Raw genomic sequence first — 19,032 nt, 5'->3', positions numbered from 1 at the left:
TAGAGCACAAACCTGTACCCACTCTGAATCTACAAGGACAGAAATTAAAAATTCTTCTTCCGGGCGCCTGGGTGGCTCAGTGGGTTAAAGCCTCTGCCTTCAGCTCGGGTCATGATCCCGGGTCCTGGGATCGAGCCCCACATCGAGCTCTCTGCTCAGCAGGGAGCCTGCTTCCTCCTCTCTCTCTGCCTGCCTCTCTGCCTACTTGTGATCTCTGTCAAGTAAATAAATAAAATCTTTAAAAAAAAAATTCTTCTTCCCCCTTGTAAAGGCCAAGAGGCAAGAGGTGTACAGTTCAAAACCCCGCAATGTAACACACTGTGTGCACTTCTGCAGAGATGGCAGACCCCAAAGGGACAGGACCATGAAGCAAACCCTGCTGTTGGTATAGGAGGTACCTGCGACTGGGGAGCGCAAAGCCCTCATGCCTGGACTCTGGAGCAGACCCGCCCAGGCACATGCCATCCGCCCTCACCACCTGTGGATCCCCGGGCAAGTCACTCACCCTATCTGAGCTGCAGTTTCTTCTTCAGTAAAATGTGAATAATAATAATGAAAGCAGAGGATTAAATGAGTTAGTATTTGCAAAGAGCTTAGACTTCTGCTTGCCCCACAGTAAGTGTAGTTTAAGTGTTTGCTGAATAAAATAGTGTCGTTAAGCGTGTACTCCAATGTCCCCCCACTGGTATATGCTTCCTTTCCCAACAGACAAGGATGAGCTGTCACAGGTGAAACAAGCCCTTTGCAACTCCTCATTTTAAGACCAGGATACTCCTTGTCCCCTAGTGACGAGGATGTGAAGGAAGCCAGACCGAGCTATGATCCTGCCTCTGGAGGCCGCACACATGGGCTTTGAAAGCCTGCGAGCTCCCACAGCTTTGCGGCAGGCTGAGGGCCAGGCTCTGCGGGACCAGGTCACTGGTACAAGCTAATGATCAGGGCTCCAGAACGGTGGTTACCAGGGGTTCCAGCAGCAGAAGGACAGGAAGACAGGACAGTAGGTGTGGCCACCGGGTCACAGATGGACCAGCAGTTATCCCGCAAACTGTCTTCTGAGGCTCCTCTGTCCCCCACCCTCCTGCCGCAGCGCCTCCAAGGGACTCCTGCAGGAGCAGTTGGGACCGGCCTTATCTCCCTTACTAGCCCTTAATGTGGTTGTTAAAAATGATAAAATAAAAACCACTTTAAAAATAGACAAAAATAAATGTGCCAATATACTGAAGCAATAAAGGGAAACAGTTTTGTAACATCTTGGTTAATTGTACTTGGTTCCTTTGGTATTTCCTTGAAAATACCATCATATATATTTACATATTTTTAAGAGGTTCTACAAACACATTTTTAAAAAGATTGCCAAACACATTTTAAAAGACTAATAAATTTAAAAACCAAGCAGATAATGTACCTGAACAATGTCATAAGTAGCAGAGGAAAAGATTTGCTTTAGGCATCTAAGACGGATCTTTCTATAGGTTACATAAAAATCCAAGCAGGGTTTGCAATCATTTAATGACTGACTGTGCACCGACATCATCACAGCTGTAATTTTAGAAATGTTGTAATTTATAGGATATCGTTCTTATAAAATTATACAGGCAGTTCTGATAAATACAAGCCAAGCCTGAGGAATATGAGAAATCTCTCTTGGAGCACAAGGACGAGGGGCCCTTGAACTTGGCTGGGAATGGCCCCAGCACACCTGCTCTTGGAGCTCCCCTGGTCTAGCTCATGTGCTCTGTGAACATAGCAGCCCGCAGCCTGACAAGATCTCTTTTCGCTCTCAGTTTCCAAGGCAGGGTTTGCACACTGCTTTCCACCTTCACTTTGATAGTCGTTGACTTTAAGGTTGTGGACGTGTGGGGCATGGCACGCTCTCGCACTGTCCCTGGCAGTGGACTTCTTACCTCCAAACACATCATTTAATGTGTCTTTTCTCTCTCACCTTAGGCAGCTCACACTGGCTTCCGTGCATCACCAGAGCGGGTGCTGGGGTTGTTTTTCACTTACACGGACGTGAATGCTAAGGCATAGGGAGCCATCTCCAAGCAGGTCTGGTGTGTGTTTATAAACTTCATGATTGTAATTCTTATTACCACGGTATTTAAATAGGCACACTGCTGTCTTAAAGCCTTTTTTTATGTAATACACGCATAATGAAAGGTGAAGAAAACGGTCACTTGCAGAAAAACTATTTCCTTAAATTATGACTTGCATCTACAGTAATGAGAAGCTATTAAAATATATATTTTTAAAAAATCTCTAAGCTAATCTATTGCTTTGGATTTTGATATTCTCCAGTGCTGTTTCCCCCATTCTGTATGCACAGCACAGATTCCTGCCAGCCTATTACAGTGAACAATGTCTTCTCTGTCAGAACAGACAATGAATAGTATCACAGAATTCTCCTCTAATGTACAGCTTCCATTCCCCCCACCCAGCCCCTTCCGAAAAGAACCACCAGGACGAGGACTGACGACGAGGAACCCATTACTCGCCCCTTGCCAATCTGAAAGCACATTCTGGCGAGCTAAGGACTGAGGAATGTCGGCCATATATTAACTGCTAAACAGAGAAAGCTGACAAGTTTATTTTCTTTTAAATTGGATCGTATATTTTTGCATTTCTGTGGGTGGTGAACATGGGTATCTTTATCAGGAAGGAAGGAGGCGTTTTATCAGATCGAATTTCAGGGCTTAGCAAAAACAGCTTTTGGCTACAGACTGAGCAGCAACAGGGGAGAAACTTCACAGAAATGACACAGCAATTTGTGTTAAAATACTGGCAGCCAATTCATGAATGCTAAAGCCGACGATGAATTCAGCTGCTTCTGTTAAGCCTTTATTCCCGCTAAGCTCATGATTCATAAAGAAAGCGCCCGGAGTTACTCCTCTGAAACATAGAGTATGTGCTGACAGACTCCTCTTTGACGTCTCTCTCTCCTTCTCTCTCTCATATTCCCATTCTCTCTTCCCCACGGATGCCCTCTCCTCCCCCAAGAAGAGGCATTAAGGATGGGAAGTCCCTGTCACCAACCACCCACAGCCTTACTTAGTAGGTAATTTTCATGAAAGGAGCACATGGATTTCTATAAAATCTTCCACATCTGTAAGTCTTAGTTGGTATAAAGTATTATGACTCCGTTTTCTTTCACTTTGTGACATGAATATAGTATATATTGGATTGTAACTTCTAGGAAGGACTGCACCACGCTTTTCCCAGAGAAGACAAAAAAATGCTATTTTTATCATCAAACCACACTGGCTGCTGTTTTCATGAACGCCAGAGAGAGAGACTAACGTGAAGAAAAAAGCACTGCCTCCCCTTGCCTCCCCTCCTCCCACACACGTGTAGTGTGACTCCGAGAGCTCCCGGATTCTGAGCGCGTTCTCCGTTCTCCGGGATATCCCCTCGGCTCCCCTCACTTCTCCCCTCCCTCCCTCGCGGCACTCGAGGCTTGTCAGACGCAACAATCAAGCCTGTGTGCGGCACCACTGCGCCCTGAAAATTCTAATGAGGGGGCCCCCTTATTGAACAATGGTAGTATTTACCTTGGAGAAATGTTTGTCCAAATAAGGAACCAAAGTTCTGGCGGTGGACTCCCTTCGAAATGTGGTGGCGAGAGTCCTCTTTTCCTGCTTGGCCTGTAACCAAAGAGAAAGAAAACTAGGGTAAAAAAAAAAAAAAAAAAAAAAAGGCAGATGGATACAAACTGTCAAAGATACTTGTCCAGTTCGTTGTAAAAACACGAGCAAATTCGGGCCAAACATTGAGCTTTTCATTCCTTCCCAAGCAAAGCAAGCTGCAAAGTCGAGGAAAACTACAAATAGTAGTAAATAAATAAAAATATCTCCAATGTAACTTCGTGTCTGATCAAACATTCATCAATTTACTTGTTCTTTCCATATTTTTCCTAATATTACGATAAATAAATCTGTGTCTTATTGCGGTTAATATTAAAATTCAAGTATCTGTTACCTAAATTTGGGATAAAATGAGGGATGTATTTAAGATTTATGCTTTTAAATAAAGTAAGCTATGATTTAATTATGAGAATATCTTACTAAAAAAGGAACACCTTCAGGGTGCCTGGGTGGCTCAGTGGGTTAAGCACCTGATACATGATTTCAGCTCGGGTCATGGTCTCAGGGGGAGATCTGAGATCGAGCCAACATCAGGCTCCGCACTGGGTGTACAGACCGCTCGAGATTCTTCCTCTCCCTCTCCCTCCCCATCATACGCACCCACCCTACCCCCTCATGTACGCGTGCGCTCTCAAATAAATCTTAAAAAAAAAAAGGAGCATCTTCAGTACAGCATGAACCGTGTGACCTACATGACATGCAGATCTCCTGATCCCACATTGTTCCTTTACCCACTTCACTGTGGGAACGAAAACGACGTGCAGAAATGGAGGGGATGACTGGGATGTCTCCCCTTCTTTTCCCTCCTGATTCATCCGCGCCCCTTGATCCCATCCCATCCATAGTTTTGGTCTAGTTTTGGTGCCCAGCCTTTCCTCCAGGGGCGATGGGATGAATGAATGAATGAGCTTACACCCTGAGGGGAACATCCTAGCTGCTAACTAAGATTCAGAACCTCTTAATTATTTTAATGGACTGAGCTACAATTCCAGATTTGAAGATGAAGAACTGAGTGCAACACAAGCCTTCTAGACCCACATCTAGTGAGGTTCTATTAGGGTCACATAGGATCATCGCAGACCGTATGTAGCTTTCTTCCACAGCACAGTCAGCAGATTATTTACACTGTCTCGAGGTACATCTATTGTTTCCCTGACAGTTACCAAGGGAGAAACGGCTGACTTTTGTTTGTCACTGCATTCAGCTATTATTATTTTCTTTTCTTGAATAAGTCTACAAAGACCAGAATAAGACACACAATCATGGGCTGTCTTCTTCTGACCTGACTCCAGGTCTTTCCGCTGTCAATCATGCAAACTAAAAGGGCAGGGCGCCTTCACTGGGTGAGGGCTTGATAGACAAGGGCCTTTCCCAAACCACCTTTCGCTCTTTCATTAGATTTTCAAACAAACCTCCTCCTGAAACCCTGCCATGCAGATATATTTAGATGTGGATTCCAACTGTAAACATCTCCACTTCCCCATGTGGTCATGGTTGGTCCCAGAGAACGCTCCTGAATTTGTTAGAAATAGAAGCAAGATTGGATTATCTAAATCAAACTGCTGCAGAAAAAAAAAAAAAAAGACATGAAAAGAATATTTTTCTTAAAATGCCAAATCTTATTAATATGTATTAGGAATAATGTTTGCCTTAGCTCTATTACGAGGTGGGAGTAAAGAGTCTAATTTGAAAATTGAGCATATAACTTGACAGTTATTTTAATAACATAAAAGTGGTACATAATTTTGCATTTCTGGAATATGCATTTCATGACAAAAATATTTCAAAGAAACAAGGTAATCAGGACACTGTGGTACTAGAATAGGATGGACATATAGATAAATGGACTAGAAGCACTATCCAGAAATAAACCTGTGTATCTATGGCTAATTAATTTTCAACAAGGGTGTCAAAACTGTTCAGTGGGGAAAAATAGCCTTTCCAACAAAATCTAGGACAACTGATAGCCACATGCAAAAGAATGAAGTTGCATCCTCAACTCAGACCATATAAAAACTGACTTAGAATGAATCAAAACCTCCACTTAAAAGCTAAAACAATAATTCCCTTAGAAGAAACCACAGGGATAAACCTTCATGAGCTCAAATTTGGCCAGGGGGTTATATATATGACACCAAAAGTACAAGCAACAAAAGAAAAAATAAATCAATTGGACTTGATCAAAATTAAACACATTCGTGCTTTAAAAGACAACCCAAAGAATGGGAAAAAAATCCGAGCAAATCATATCTGATAGAGGACTTTTATGTAGAATATATGAAGTACTTTTATAACTCAATAATAAAAAGACAACCCAATCAAAAGCAGGCAAAAGATCTGAACAGTCATTTCTCAAAATAAATACACAATGGCCAATGAACACATAAAATAATGCTCAACATTATTATTTATCAAGGAAAAGCAAACCAAACCCACAATGAGATGAAGTACCACTTCATCCCCCGTAGAATGGCCATAATCAGAAGTCTACATGGTAACAAGTGTTGGTGAGGACGTGGAAGAAAATCAGAACCCCCCATATCTCCTGAGGGGAATGTAAAATGGGAGTCACTTTGAAAACAGCCCGGATCTTCTTCCAAAAGTTAAACAGAGGAGTTACCATTGGTCCCAGGTATGTACTGGGGTATGTCTCTATGGGTATATATTCCACTCCTCGGTATATACCAAGGGAAATGAAAACATACGTTCATACAGAAACTTGTGTATGGATGCTCAATGTGGCATTATTCATATTGGCCCCAAAGTGGATACAGTACATATATCCATCAACTGGTGAATAAACATACAAAATGGGGGTATATCCATATCAAAGAATAGTATGTGGCCTTTTAGATGGAATGAAGCACTGACTCATGTTACAATGGGGATGAACCTTGAAAACATGCTGAGTGAAAAAAAGCTAGTCACATAAAAGGCCAAATACTCTCTGATTCCACGGACGTGAAATGTACAAAATGGGCAGGCAGATAGAAAGTGGATTAGTGGTTGCCTCGGGGGACAGGAGACGGGGATGAGAACTAAGGGGGGCAGAGCTGCTTTCTGAGGTATGGACTGTGGGATGGCTGTACAACTCTGTCCATTAAACTGTCCACTTTAAATTGGTGAACTGTATGGCATGTGAATTCTGTCTCAATAAAGCTGCTACCAAAAAGAAACTCCAAGAAATGTGAGCATTGTAATGTCTGTCATTTTCCAGAGCAATCTGAAAGAAATATGGCAAACCCCAGGGTGAGTCTAGCTGGAATCACAGCAGTCATAGCCGCGAAGCGCGATCACTGGGCTCCATCCACTGCCAGCCATCGTGTTTGAACTGAAGACAACCAGAGAGTCATTCTGCATGGACCAAGTGCCTTTTCAGACCTCCTTTCACACCCGGGACTATGTCTACGTGGACAGCAGTTAGTCACTGCAAACGATGACTGACCCAATCAAATAGAAATCCTATGCTGTCCATGTTGCTTTCTTTTTCCACTGAATGGAACCGTAGGACTTGGGAAGCATGGTGTCTACTCCAATATGCCCCCCCCCCTCCCTGCACATACTATGTGAGTGGAACGGCAAATTCAGCACCGTGTCTTCCGTACCTAGTTCACTGACAGAGTTTTCATTAGGACTGTTATCAGGTTCTTAACACAGATGATGACATTCAGAGGAAGGCTCAAACAAGTGAACTCTGATAATTCATGATGCATTTGGCCTGCTCACGTGAAGGCTTGTTCTAGCTACAGCCACTCAGAGAAACGGACATACAGTTCAATTTCTGGGCCACTGGGGCCCTGAGGGCTGGGTTATGCACCTGACAGATGGCCTGACCCAACCCGCAGCTGGCATTGGTGAGAAGAGGTGTAGGAAGAGGAGTGTTTTTTTTCTGGGTTGGTTTTTTTTTGGTTGTTTGTTTATTTTATTTTATTTGTTAAAGTTATACCTTTAGAGCCCCTTCTAGGGAAGCAGCGAGGATATTGACAGCAAAGCTGCCTGCTATCTGGGTAGATAAACACAGGGACTAGGTAACCCTCACTTGAGTAACCCAACTCCAAATCCATGTTTGACTTTCAAAAACTATACTTGGAGACAGGTTATCCACTCACTGTGAGACTAGAATCACGCTCACTTAAGGATTCTTAAATTTAAAAGAAACTTAAAGATGATCTACAAATCAAACCCAGTTGATACTTGAACCCTTTCTACAATGTCTGTGACCTCCAGGTCATAAGTATAATAACGAAAGGACTTGGTTAAATGTAACCGTTAAAAGTACTGAGCATAGAATGAATCACAGTATCTAATATATAATAATCATTAAATGTCTAGTCAGTGATTGAGTTAACTTTTAAAAAATCAGAGTAGATTTGAGCATATTGATATAATAAAACTGCTCTCCCTGACAGTCCCTGAAGACGAGGAAAGGAGCTGGATCGAAGGTCACTCGTGATTGGCAAGTGACCACATCAGCATGTGTGGTAACACATGCAAATGCCACCCAAGTAAATACTATCTTTTATCCATGTTGCAATGGAAACAAAGCAACAAAACTTAGATCTGCTCACCAAGCCAATGCCAGAATCCCTTCCATAATGAAGGGCTCCCGGAAGGAATTCGTTTCTGTCTTTGGCAAATGCTGTTCGATATGAGCTGGGGTAAGGAAGGTTCTTTTTCACCTAGTGACTTAGTGGCCTCAACCTTGTTAGAGTCTTGGTTCTAACTTCTAGGGCCATACGGAACAAGTCCAATAATTTTCCTACATGGCAATCTTTCAAATACTTGAAGACACCTATTTAAAGAAGTTCCTCTTCTCCTGCCCTTGAGCTTCCCCTTCTTCATTTTAAAGCATATAGTTCTGGGTACCAGCTACCCTAACTTAAAAAAGCACCCAGGCTGGAAGAAGTGAGCTAGGCTCTGGCCAGGCCTGCTCATGACAGCAAAGTAGGCTGACAGCCTGGACCAGCTACAAAGCCCAACTTAACAGAGCGGCTCAGTAACCAAGCACAATGTTCAGGGGACAGTGATCTGATTTAAGAAATAGTCCTTATGTGGGTTTTGATGATGGTGCTAGGAGAATTGTTTTGGACCAGATATCACAGGGAAGCAAAGCTATCAACAGGGAGCCATGAGAGGCTGGTTAACTCAGGAGAGGGGTCTGTGATCATCCTGGGGTCCAATCACAGCTGCAGAATCTGGCTACTGGGCAGTGATTCAGGGTAAGAGACACGATTTCTTGAGATCTCCCAACAAGATCAAGACAGACCATGGCACCCAAAATACACACTCTGTCCCAGACATTTAGAAGGAAGAAAAAGAGCTGAAACTTGCAAGGTCAAGGAGTGAGTATCATGGGAATCTGGAAGTCATTCCTGGGATACGAGATCCAACACCTGGTGGCAATAAAGGCCACTTGGGACGCGGCACTGGTCATCCCAGTGGTCAGCACTGGGGCAATACCATTCCCAGCATGGGAGATTACGACTTAGCCTACAACTCAGCCAGCACTGAGCAAGACTGTACTGTGTTCCACTGCCCTGGGGACTAGGTTTAAACATCTTCAGTGATGTTTCCTGCTTCAGTGAGAACAAGCTCAGCCCTGGGGAAGGCAAGATGATGCATGTGAGAGGAACAAGTGGGAAAGAAACGGGGGAGGCAGGAGGAGACATGCTGGGGGCCAACACTTCCACTTTTTTGGTTTTCTTCCAAAAGACCAAGCTCAAAGGCACGTCTCCGGATGACGTAGCACTTGGTTGGTGAGGAAGAGAACAGGATGCTTACTCGTGTCAGTGCAGATTCTCCTATAGATATTCAGAAAACCTGTGATCACAGAAGCTTTTTTCACCAGCTACACTAATCAGACTCTTGCCATATATGAATCTTGTACTGGACTAAAACAAAATCTAACTTTCTTTCATATGTGATGCTGCTAAGACAAATCTCTCCTCCTGTCCTTTTGCAATTTAATTGGTGATGGTGACGGTGAGGTGCTTACGTCATCCCCATGCCATTTCTGCCTCTTAGATCTGGGTCATTGAGTTAAATGTCAAGTTATTCTTGAATTTTGTTTCTCTCCTTTGTTATTATAGAGTCATCTCTCTCAGCTTTGGGCCATGCATTTGCACAGTTATATCCAACTGAAGCCTAATGTTGACTAGGACAGGACTGGGTTCAAATACCAGAAGCCTTTCTCTAGGAAACAAGCAATTTATTCACCAGTTCCCCCTGGATATACACACCAAACCAGTTATTAATCTAGCTAATTACATCTACCCCTTATTTGTCCAAATGATAAATGCTAGCGATCTGATATACTTTGGGTATTAAAAATCACAAATATATCTATAAACTAATGCACGTGATTTCTTATTAATCCAGCTGAATTCTAGGATAGGTTTAGTAAACTGTCAATATAACAGAGATCAATGTCAAAGCACAGATACTTCCTCCCATGAAAATTTCAATATTCAGTCCTTCATCATAATCATGCAAGAAAATAATACTGAATATGCCCAATGGTACAGCAATTAAAACAGTAGCTAAAGCCAACGTATCTGGGCTGTGATATCCTGAACAATCTGGGAAAACTGTAATTTACAACAGATACGTCTCCCTCCCTCATCCCAGTATTTTCGACTTCCTGGGTTGCACTTCTCCCCTCGCTAAGCTCCCTTGTGTTTTCCGGCCATTTTTTCTTGCCAGCTTTCCCAGCTGTGCCTCCCGTCTCTCCCACCCCCCAGCTGCTTCAGCTCACGCTTCAGCTCACACTTGCAGCCTTCCTGGGATTCTCGGTGTGAATGGTTCTAGTTCTCATGCTATCTGATGTCTCCTGTCCCATTTCTCACACATTCTAAGAGCCGAAATCCTTGAGGTATGTGAAGCAACAGTCCATTAAGAAAAGAGTATTTTCAGGGAGTTAATTTTCTTGGCAGAGTACAGAAAAATGGAAGAGGCAGGGAAAGAAAGTTCAGAGGTGCCAGAGAGAGGCCACTATGAAGACAAGATGAAAGCACAAAAAAGAAAAAAAAAAAGAAAAAATTTTTAGGCATCAAAAAGATGTAAGTATGGCACTGGGAAAATAATTCTGAAAATCCTCATAAATATTTTTATATATAAAAATATATATGTATCCTCATATATATTTTTATATATAAAAATAATCCCCTTGCCAAGGAGAAGATGTTTTTCTTGAATTCTGGGGACCTAATGATAAAAATCTTTTAAGGATGTATCCTCATACTACCTACAATATACAGGATCCAGGTAAGCATAGATACAGTTACGATACACACACTGAGTCATTAACAAATGACATTTTGCTAGCAAAAACCTTCTTTTTGTAAGACCATTACCTGGAAAGAGGCTTAAAATGACACTATTTCTTATAAGCCTTATCTGTAAGATGCATCCCAAGCAAGGCTTGGACTTGAATTCCTTGCAGTTTCAATATTAACAGAGAAAAAAATCAAATGACCAAAGTGCACAACAGGGAAAAAAAAAAATCTTTTCTTCCTGGTAAAAGACAAGAGTAGTTTACAATTCACAAATTCAATATATTTGAGGGAAAGTTGCATGGTTCTCCAACATCTAAACATAAAGCAAGGTAGCACAAACACTAACAATAAAAAGATTAGCTTTGGAACTTGCATGTTGCTTTAGCGAACAGAAAATATATAAATTGACTCCTCTACTTACTAGTTAATGAATTGGTAGTAAAATAAATATTGCAAAACATCCTCCTTTAGGCAACGTAGATAAAACATGGAATAATAAACAGGACAATTAGGGGCACTTGTGTGGCTCAGTTGGTAAGCTTCTGACTCTTGGTATCTGCTCAGGTTCATGATCTCAGGGTCGTGAGATGGAGCCCGTTTCAGGCTCCCTGCTCAGTGTGGAGTCTGCTTGAGATTCTCTCTGTCCCTCTTCCCCTCCCACCCACGCTTGCTCTAAGTAGATAAATAAATCTTTAAACAAACAAACAAACCGGGCAATTAAAGAGGTCGTTCATTCGTTCATTCATTCCCTTATTCACCTTTCAGTGTTATTTTCTTACTAAAAACAAAAAGTAAACGCTACTCCAGTCTCTTCCATCTATTTTATCTGGGAAGCTGTCTTTTGGAATGGAACTTAAGCTGCCACTCACAGAGCCTATAGCTTTGGCTTGTGTCTCCTGGTGGGTACCTAACTGGGCAGCCACTAGGCACACCTCCCTGTCTCTCCAAGCCTCAGATGAGCCTTTAGACATTTCCCAGTGAGCAGCAGTTTCTGTTTTCTCTAGGCTTGGGATCACCAAGGGGTAGTCGGGCTGGAGGGTCCCTGATCACTGAGCTTTCCCAGGAGCTATCTCAATGAGTGTGTACGTATGGGGTGGGGGTAGGGGCACCTCCCCCAGGAAGCTGAGGAAGGTGTGGGGTCAAACACTAGCTTGAAGGTTCCCCAAGTATGTTTTTGAGAAACCCCCAAAATTCATAGAAATCTGATCACTGTAAGAAGTCCCAGTACAGACTGCAGAGTAAGCACAGGATAAAAAGAGAACCCCCTTCCGGACCCAACCCCTCCCACTTGAGGTTCTAAAGAACTGGCTGTGTTGTTTGGGCTGGCTTGAGGCAATGGCTCTGCCTGTGGGATCAAAAAAGGGGGATACATTCAAGCTCTGTTTTTTTTTTTTTTTCCTGGTAGCTTTCCACATTATTAAAGATTATTGTCTATAAAGTGAAAGAGTTTTGGAGGAATGCATAGGGGTGTGTGTGTGCACGTGTGCTTGTGTGCGTGTGTGTGTGCACGCTGGGGGTGGGTAGGCTGGCATTTTGTATATGGATCTTACGGCCCAAGTGGTTTCATAGTGCCCTCTTCTTTCTATATATGTGTACATATGCATGTGTATTTCAGACTGTGTATCTATATCCATCTCTACATGTACATAAATGGAATAAGTTGTATATATGTAGTTAGAATATACACACTCATACACATTTGACCTCTTCAGCCTGGACTTTCAACACTGCCTGTGGGTATCACACCAGAACCCCGCCAGCGATATCATATTCTTGTGGCCATTCTTCTAGGAACTGAGGCTAGTTTTAGGAAATGCTATCATATGTATGACATTTCAATCATTTCTCTGATGGAAAACAACTACTAAATGACCAAAGGTGAACTTCAGGGAAATTCTGGGACACTCAGTGAGATTTAATGCTCAGTATCCTCGAGAAAGTCAAGGAGATTCATTTGAATGGAAATAATGCACGACCTGATAATGGATTGTCCACGCTCAGCAAATATTAGTTCTATGATGATTTGTAAGACATGGTGTGTTCAGCAGAACGGAAGGCATCATGATGGACTCTGGCCTACTGGGCTGTGTCTTCTCTGCAGAGTGGCTGCATCTGGGATGCTGTACTTTGCATGTGAGAGGACAGGGCTATGTTTTTTTAGGCCTGTTACGGGTTGAATTGTGTCTTCCCCAAAATTCCTATGTCAAAGTCCTAATGAATGTAACCTTACCTGGAAATGGGATCATTACAGATATTAGTTGCAATCAGGTCAGAATGGAGAACAGTTGGCCCCTGATCTAATACGATTAACGTCCTTACAAAAGGGGGAAATTTGGATACAGAGAAACGTATATAGGGAAAATGCCCGTGAAGATAGAAATTTATGCAGCCATAGTCCAAGGACATACTAGCAGCTAAAAGAGAGGTCAGGAACAGACAGATCTTTCCTTGCACCTTCAGAAGGAGAACACCTTGCTAACACCTCGATCTCATACTTCCAGCCTCCAGAACTGTGAGATGATAAATTTCTGACATCTAATCCACGCATACATAAAGCACCTTTACAAATGGTGGTGCTTCATTATGGCAACCCTAGGACACCAATCACAGGGCCAGGGCATGGAAACATGGTCAAGTTCTCTAACATTGGAGACCTGACTTAAAGGCACAGAGGGGAGGGTGAGCAAGGCAAGAGTCATTACTCTGCATTTCTCCTATCAAGAGAGAAGGTTTACACATCAACCAGCCGCTATCCTGGAGTTGCTTCTTAATTATATAAATTCAAATAACACTGAAATAACAGGGACGTTCACATAATTCACGGAATTCATGATACAATCCCAAAGAAGGAATCTGTATTTTTAAACACCGTTTTCAGTAACCACCCAGCTCTTCAGGGTCTGAGCAGCGAACAGGACCCAGGCCACTTTTCATTCACTACCTTCTGCTCTGAAGTGGTGGCTTCCCCACATGCCACCTGTGTGGGTTGTCCCTAACCAGCTGATCTGCCTTCAGAGCTAGTGCCTTTTTTTTTTTCCTTTTTTAAAAATCTCATCCAAAGATTCTGTTACACTGCCTTATCCAGAATAGGCATACCAAATGCCTGTTTAAATACATACTATTTATGATATAGCCAAGTTTCTATAAGAAGATACTATCAATTCATAGTACATGACTGTCCTTGAGGATACTGTTATTTTTTTAAGTCTCTTCATTCAATATCCAGGACACAGTTCCATGAACCTGCCCATATAACTGACTGGCATGATGTATAATCCCAGTTTTCTTTTCTTCTCTGTTTTGATTTCTAGACTAATGGCATTTTACACGAGCCACAGGATCTGGGATCTGCTATTTAGGCCCTTTGTCTGTCTGGTCGAAGAAGGAACACAAGCTTGTCTAACTGATCAAGTGAAAAGAGAAGGGGAAAGGGAAGAAAAAAAAAAATGAGAGAAAAGGAAGAAAAAACCCCATGCTTTAAAGATGTGAACTGCCTTGGACAAAGACACAATTTCTATTATAGTTGGTAAAAATCACCAGAAAACAAATACTCCCGGAGGCTGCATCTTAGCATTTAACACAAAAAGAGCTAAGAGCAATTTCCATATCAATCTGCCGAAATGGAGAAAATGGTGTCACCTAGGAGCCTAGAAAGGAACAAAAACATCCCCTAAATCTAACTGTGAGAGCCAGAAGCAAGAAATACAGAAGCAGCTTCCTCACTGCAGAATTACTTTTTTTTTTTTTCTGGTCTGCCATCAACAGGTGTTGCCATGGTAACTACCCTGTAGTTAAGAAATAGTAGAGGTAAAGAAATCTATACAAAACCACCATGGAGGAAAGAATAAGAAAGGTGCTGTAGCAGAACTAACCTCAGACCTAATAGAATGAGGAACCAGAGACTTGCTCTGCTTTTCGTCATATCTTTATGTTTGAAAGGCATTCTGCATCTGGAGGACTCAGCCCAGGAGCGTGGTCCTTGGGGGGGCCAGGCAACTCTCAGAGGGGGGCTGTTGTGGCCATCAACTTATTTCAGGTGCTAATTTACATTTCCACTCCCCTGTGTACATTGTAGCTTTTTGATGACTTTAAGGGGAAGACTGCAGCTGAGTAATGTCATGTCTGGAAACTTCTAAAAAGTGAACATCTATTAGTGAATGACTTTCTTACTAGACTTCTCCCTCTTGAAGTAAACTGTATAGTGATAATTTCTGCTTTCTCCCTTCCGATGGAGAAGCTGAGTTTGCATGTTATAAATTAGTGAAACAGTTAACAGCTATTTCTTCATCTGAACAAGTATCACCAATACCTCTGCTCCTAGTACCAGGAAATACCTCAGAGCCTGGCTAAAACAGAACCCATTTCTATGGTCCTTCTTTCACTGCTCACAGCTTAGGATTGTACCCCATGTGTTTAGCATCATGAATGATGTAACAATTATTTCTGGAATTAAATTCTACATTTTTATTTTGTGAGCTATTGTTGGTTAGCCCCCACAAAAGGGCACAAGCTATCCCCTTTTTCTTACCAAACTTTTTGTTGTTGTCCAAAGGACCACTCCACTCAATAAATGACATGAATTAATATATTTTGCTAACTTCTGTGATTCTTCAAAATTAGGAGAGCTGACAACACGTTTTTGAAAAATAATGTCTGCAAGGCGTAGCTTGAGAGACAAACCAGTGTGGTACCAGGGACGTCAGACATGAGTGTGTTGTACAAAAGAAACAGCTGAGATGTTAGCAGATATACTCTGAGATCTAACTACCTCTCCTGCCCATTTCTGAGACCCAGTGTTCCTTCCCATAAAGAGATGGAATCATTTCCTTCTTCAAAGCGTTGTTATGAGGCTTTCATGAAATTATGTAGAAGACAGTGTTTTGTTCATAAACAGTAAATAAGAGTGGATGCTGGAAATTCTATTGTCACTTGATTTTCAAGCTTTTTGCTGTGTTAATATTACCTATCACATTTTGGATGCTCAGTAGGCAACAAAATTTTCGTATCATGTTTTTGGCAGAGGATCTCCTTCCTTATCATCATCTGCAGGTGCTTATCTGATTTGGATGTCACTGTCTTCTATTAGTTTCTTTTCTTTTCACCTTGTTTTCAGCCTGGCAGATTTGTATCACAGACATGGGTGGGTGTGTGGGGCATGTGCATGTGCAAGACAGGAAGGGGTAAAAGAGGGAAGAGAGAAAGGAAGGAAAAGTGAGAGGAACATATGAGTTAAAGGGGAAAGTTTTCCCTCCCATTCCACAGATAGGCATCCATCCCTCAGAGTGTTATCTGCAATCTGTAGATGGCTAGCACTAAGTTACTGGCAGCTTTATACACTATTTATACCCAGAAGCAATTCTGGGGAGGACACTAACTTCTGCAACCAACTCTCACCTCATGGTGCTCTGCTTCTCCACGCTCATGAAGTGCTTTGCCAACTGTAGTTGAAAATGCAGAAATCCTACCTCTCAAACTATAACCCCCAGATCTTTTTTACAGTAAGATACAGACCTTTTTTCTTTTTCTTTTTCTTGTTTTTTTTAAGAGCAGGGGAAAGGCAGAGGGAGAGATAGAATCTTAAGCAGGCTCCATGCCCAGTGCAGAGCCTGACAGGGGGCTTGATCCCATGACCCTGAAATCATGACCTGAGCCGAAATCAAGAGTCCGATGCTTAGCCAATTGAGCCTTATACGGGCCCCTTACATATTTTCTTTTTTGTTTGCTTGTTTTATTAAAAAAAAAAAAAAAAGAGCACTCTCTTTAAAATGTTGCCCTTGGGGCGCTTGGGCAGCCCAGTTGCTTTACTGTCTGCCTTCGGCTCCAGTCATGGTCCCAGGGTCCTGGCATGGAGTCCTACATGGGGCTCCCTGATCTGCGGGGAGCCTGCTTCTTCCACTCCCTCTGCTGCTCCCCCAACCCCACTTGTGCTCTTTATCTCTCTCAAATAAATGAAAAATCTTTAAAAAATATAAAAATAAAATGTTGCCCTTCTGTTTCTGAGGGATTTTGAATGTATCCTCCCCATTTAGTCCATCCCGTTCTATTCTAGTCCTCACTTGCTCCTTTCCCTTCCAACCTGCTGGTCAGCGGGTTCACCTGCTGGTCAGCGGGTTCACCTGCTGGCCAAGTCTCACAGGTTCTATATCCCTGAATGTTTGTTACAGTAAATTTTCAGTTTTGTTATAATGCATGCTTATTGAGAATGTCTGCAGAATACAGAAAGACCTATATGCAAAATGAAAGTTCCTCTTCACCTTATTACCCCAAATCCCATTTCCTTGCCTAAGGTAAGCACACTTAGAGTTGAGTAAAACACTTGAAAGACATGGGAAGATACAAAAATCTAAGGGGTTTTTCTTTATTGTTATATACTTGGTAATACCGAACATCCCTATTTTGGGAATTGTTCAACAGTTTCATTGTACTCATTCACTGGATGTTCGAGAACTTTCCATGTTAGCACATACAGAATTATCTCACTCCTTTTAATGACTACAGAGCATTGACAGGTATTTGGCTATATTTGGGTCAATGGATATTTAGATGTTTCTGGTACTCCTCAGTTAGCAACAATGTGATGTGATAGCTCTTGCGTATGTATCTTTGGTTGTGGTGAGGATATTGATTTGGATAGATTCCCAGACACGGGATGGATGGGTCGGCACGTGCATTTGTCACCTCATTCTCCCTCTCTGCACCGACCTAAAGCCAATGTCACATCAATATATCATCTACAAGGCTGTAAAGGAGAACGCACTTCTCTATTCTGTTGGGTTTCACCACCAATCTTAATACCTTCTGGGGTTCTTGAGTATCTTTGTCTGCTGTTGCTATGTCTGGCCAGGCTTTCCAGTGATGCTGTGAATTTGTGGCTCTCTCTCTCTCTCTCTTTTTTAATTTGATGAGTGAAGAATACAGTAATACCTTATTTCCTTGGTCAGGCATACAAGGTCCATAAGACTTCTTGCTTGGACAAGGCCAACAGGTACCTCACATTTCTTGACTCCTCTGTATTCATCCTCCACAGCTGGCCAAGTGACTTACTCAGATGCAAATATCATCACTCAACTCCTTTGCTTAAACTTTTTCAGTCACACACAAATGCTTGGCGGGTATTATAGACTGCATTTTCTCTCCTAAAAAAAGTATGTTGGTGTCCTAACCTCTAGTATCTCAGAACGTTACTTCATTTGGAAATAGGGCCTTTACAGAGGTAATCAAGTTACAATGAGGTCATGAAGGGGGGTCCTATTTCAATATGACCAGTGTCCTTATGTAAAGGGGAAATCTGAACACAGAGACAGACATGCATGGTGGGGGAGGGGTAAGATGTCACAAAGTAGCATAGGAAACCCACCATGTGAAGAAAGCGGCAAGGGGGAACCACCCTGACCCAAGCCAAAGAATGTTGTCTGGGGCGACCAGAATGAGACTAGGCGAGGCAAGACCTTTCCCCTACAGGTTTCAGAGGGAGTGTGAACCTGCCAACACCTTGATTTAGAATTCTAGCCTCCAGAAATGTGAGATAATAGATTGTTGTGGTTCTACTCCCTCTAAATGGTAGCGCTTTGTTATAGCAGCTACGGGAAACTGATACCTTGGGTGAAGGCTGACCTCTTCGGTTCTCACTCAGCACCTTTCATGCAGTGGCTCACTGCCTTCAGGATCTTCCTCCCCAACATTCCTGGGAACAATACCCTATTGCCACACGTGCTCATGTCCAAAGGCTCCAGGATGCTTCCTACCTCCTTGCTTCTGAATACACTGTTCCCTCAACCCCTATGCCCTTCCCCAAGCTCACACGCACTGCACACATGCCTTCACTGACCTCCCAGAGCCACCTCCTTCAGGAGGTGTTTCAGACATCCTGTTCCCCCCCAGGTTCCCCAGCATAAATGACTGTCCTGGGAGTACCCTCTGTGCTATATTTAGAGATTTCTGACATTATTTCATACCTACTTGTTTGTACACCTCCATCCCTCTCTTCTATGCTATGAGCTCCTTGGGGGTAGACCCATTACCTTAGCGAAGTCCCCACAGAGAGAATGTCCAACATAGGATTTTTCTGGGCAAATAATGCACACTGCCATGAACTCTTAAGCAATGTGTCCTTGACT

At 42.6% G+C, this 19,032-nt stretch overlaps 1 protein-coding gene across 4 annotated transcripts in view; it reads right to left on the bottom strand.

Annotated features, from left to right (window-relative positions):
• Positions 1-19,032, bottom strand: part of PAG1 (phosphoprotein membrane anchor with glycosphingolipid microdomains 1) — a 128,012-nt gene that overhangs the window by 46,028 nt on the left and 62,952 nt on the right. For all 4 annotated transcript variants that reach the window (XM_032869122.1, XM_032869124.1, XM_032869127.1 and 1 more), the window contains one exon: positions 3,549-3,641. The gene's annotated coding sequence lies outside the window, so the exon portion shown is untranslated. The remainder of the gene's footprint in view (positions 1-3,548; positions 3,642-19,032) is intronic.

Source organism: Lontra canadensis, unplaced genomic scaffold (assembly GCF_010015895.1).
Source record: "Lontra canadensis isolate GAN:19392208 unplaced genomic scaffold, GSC_riverotter_1.0 scaffold37, whole genome shotgun sequence".
Taxonomy (NCBI): Eukaryota; Metazoa; Chordata; class Mammalia; order Carnivora; family Mustelidae; genus Lontra; species Lontra canadensis.
Note: the sequence above shows the minus strand (reverse complement) of the source record. Positions and strands in the feature narration are given on the sequence as shown.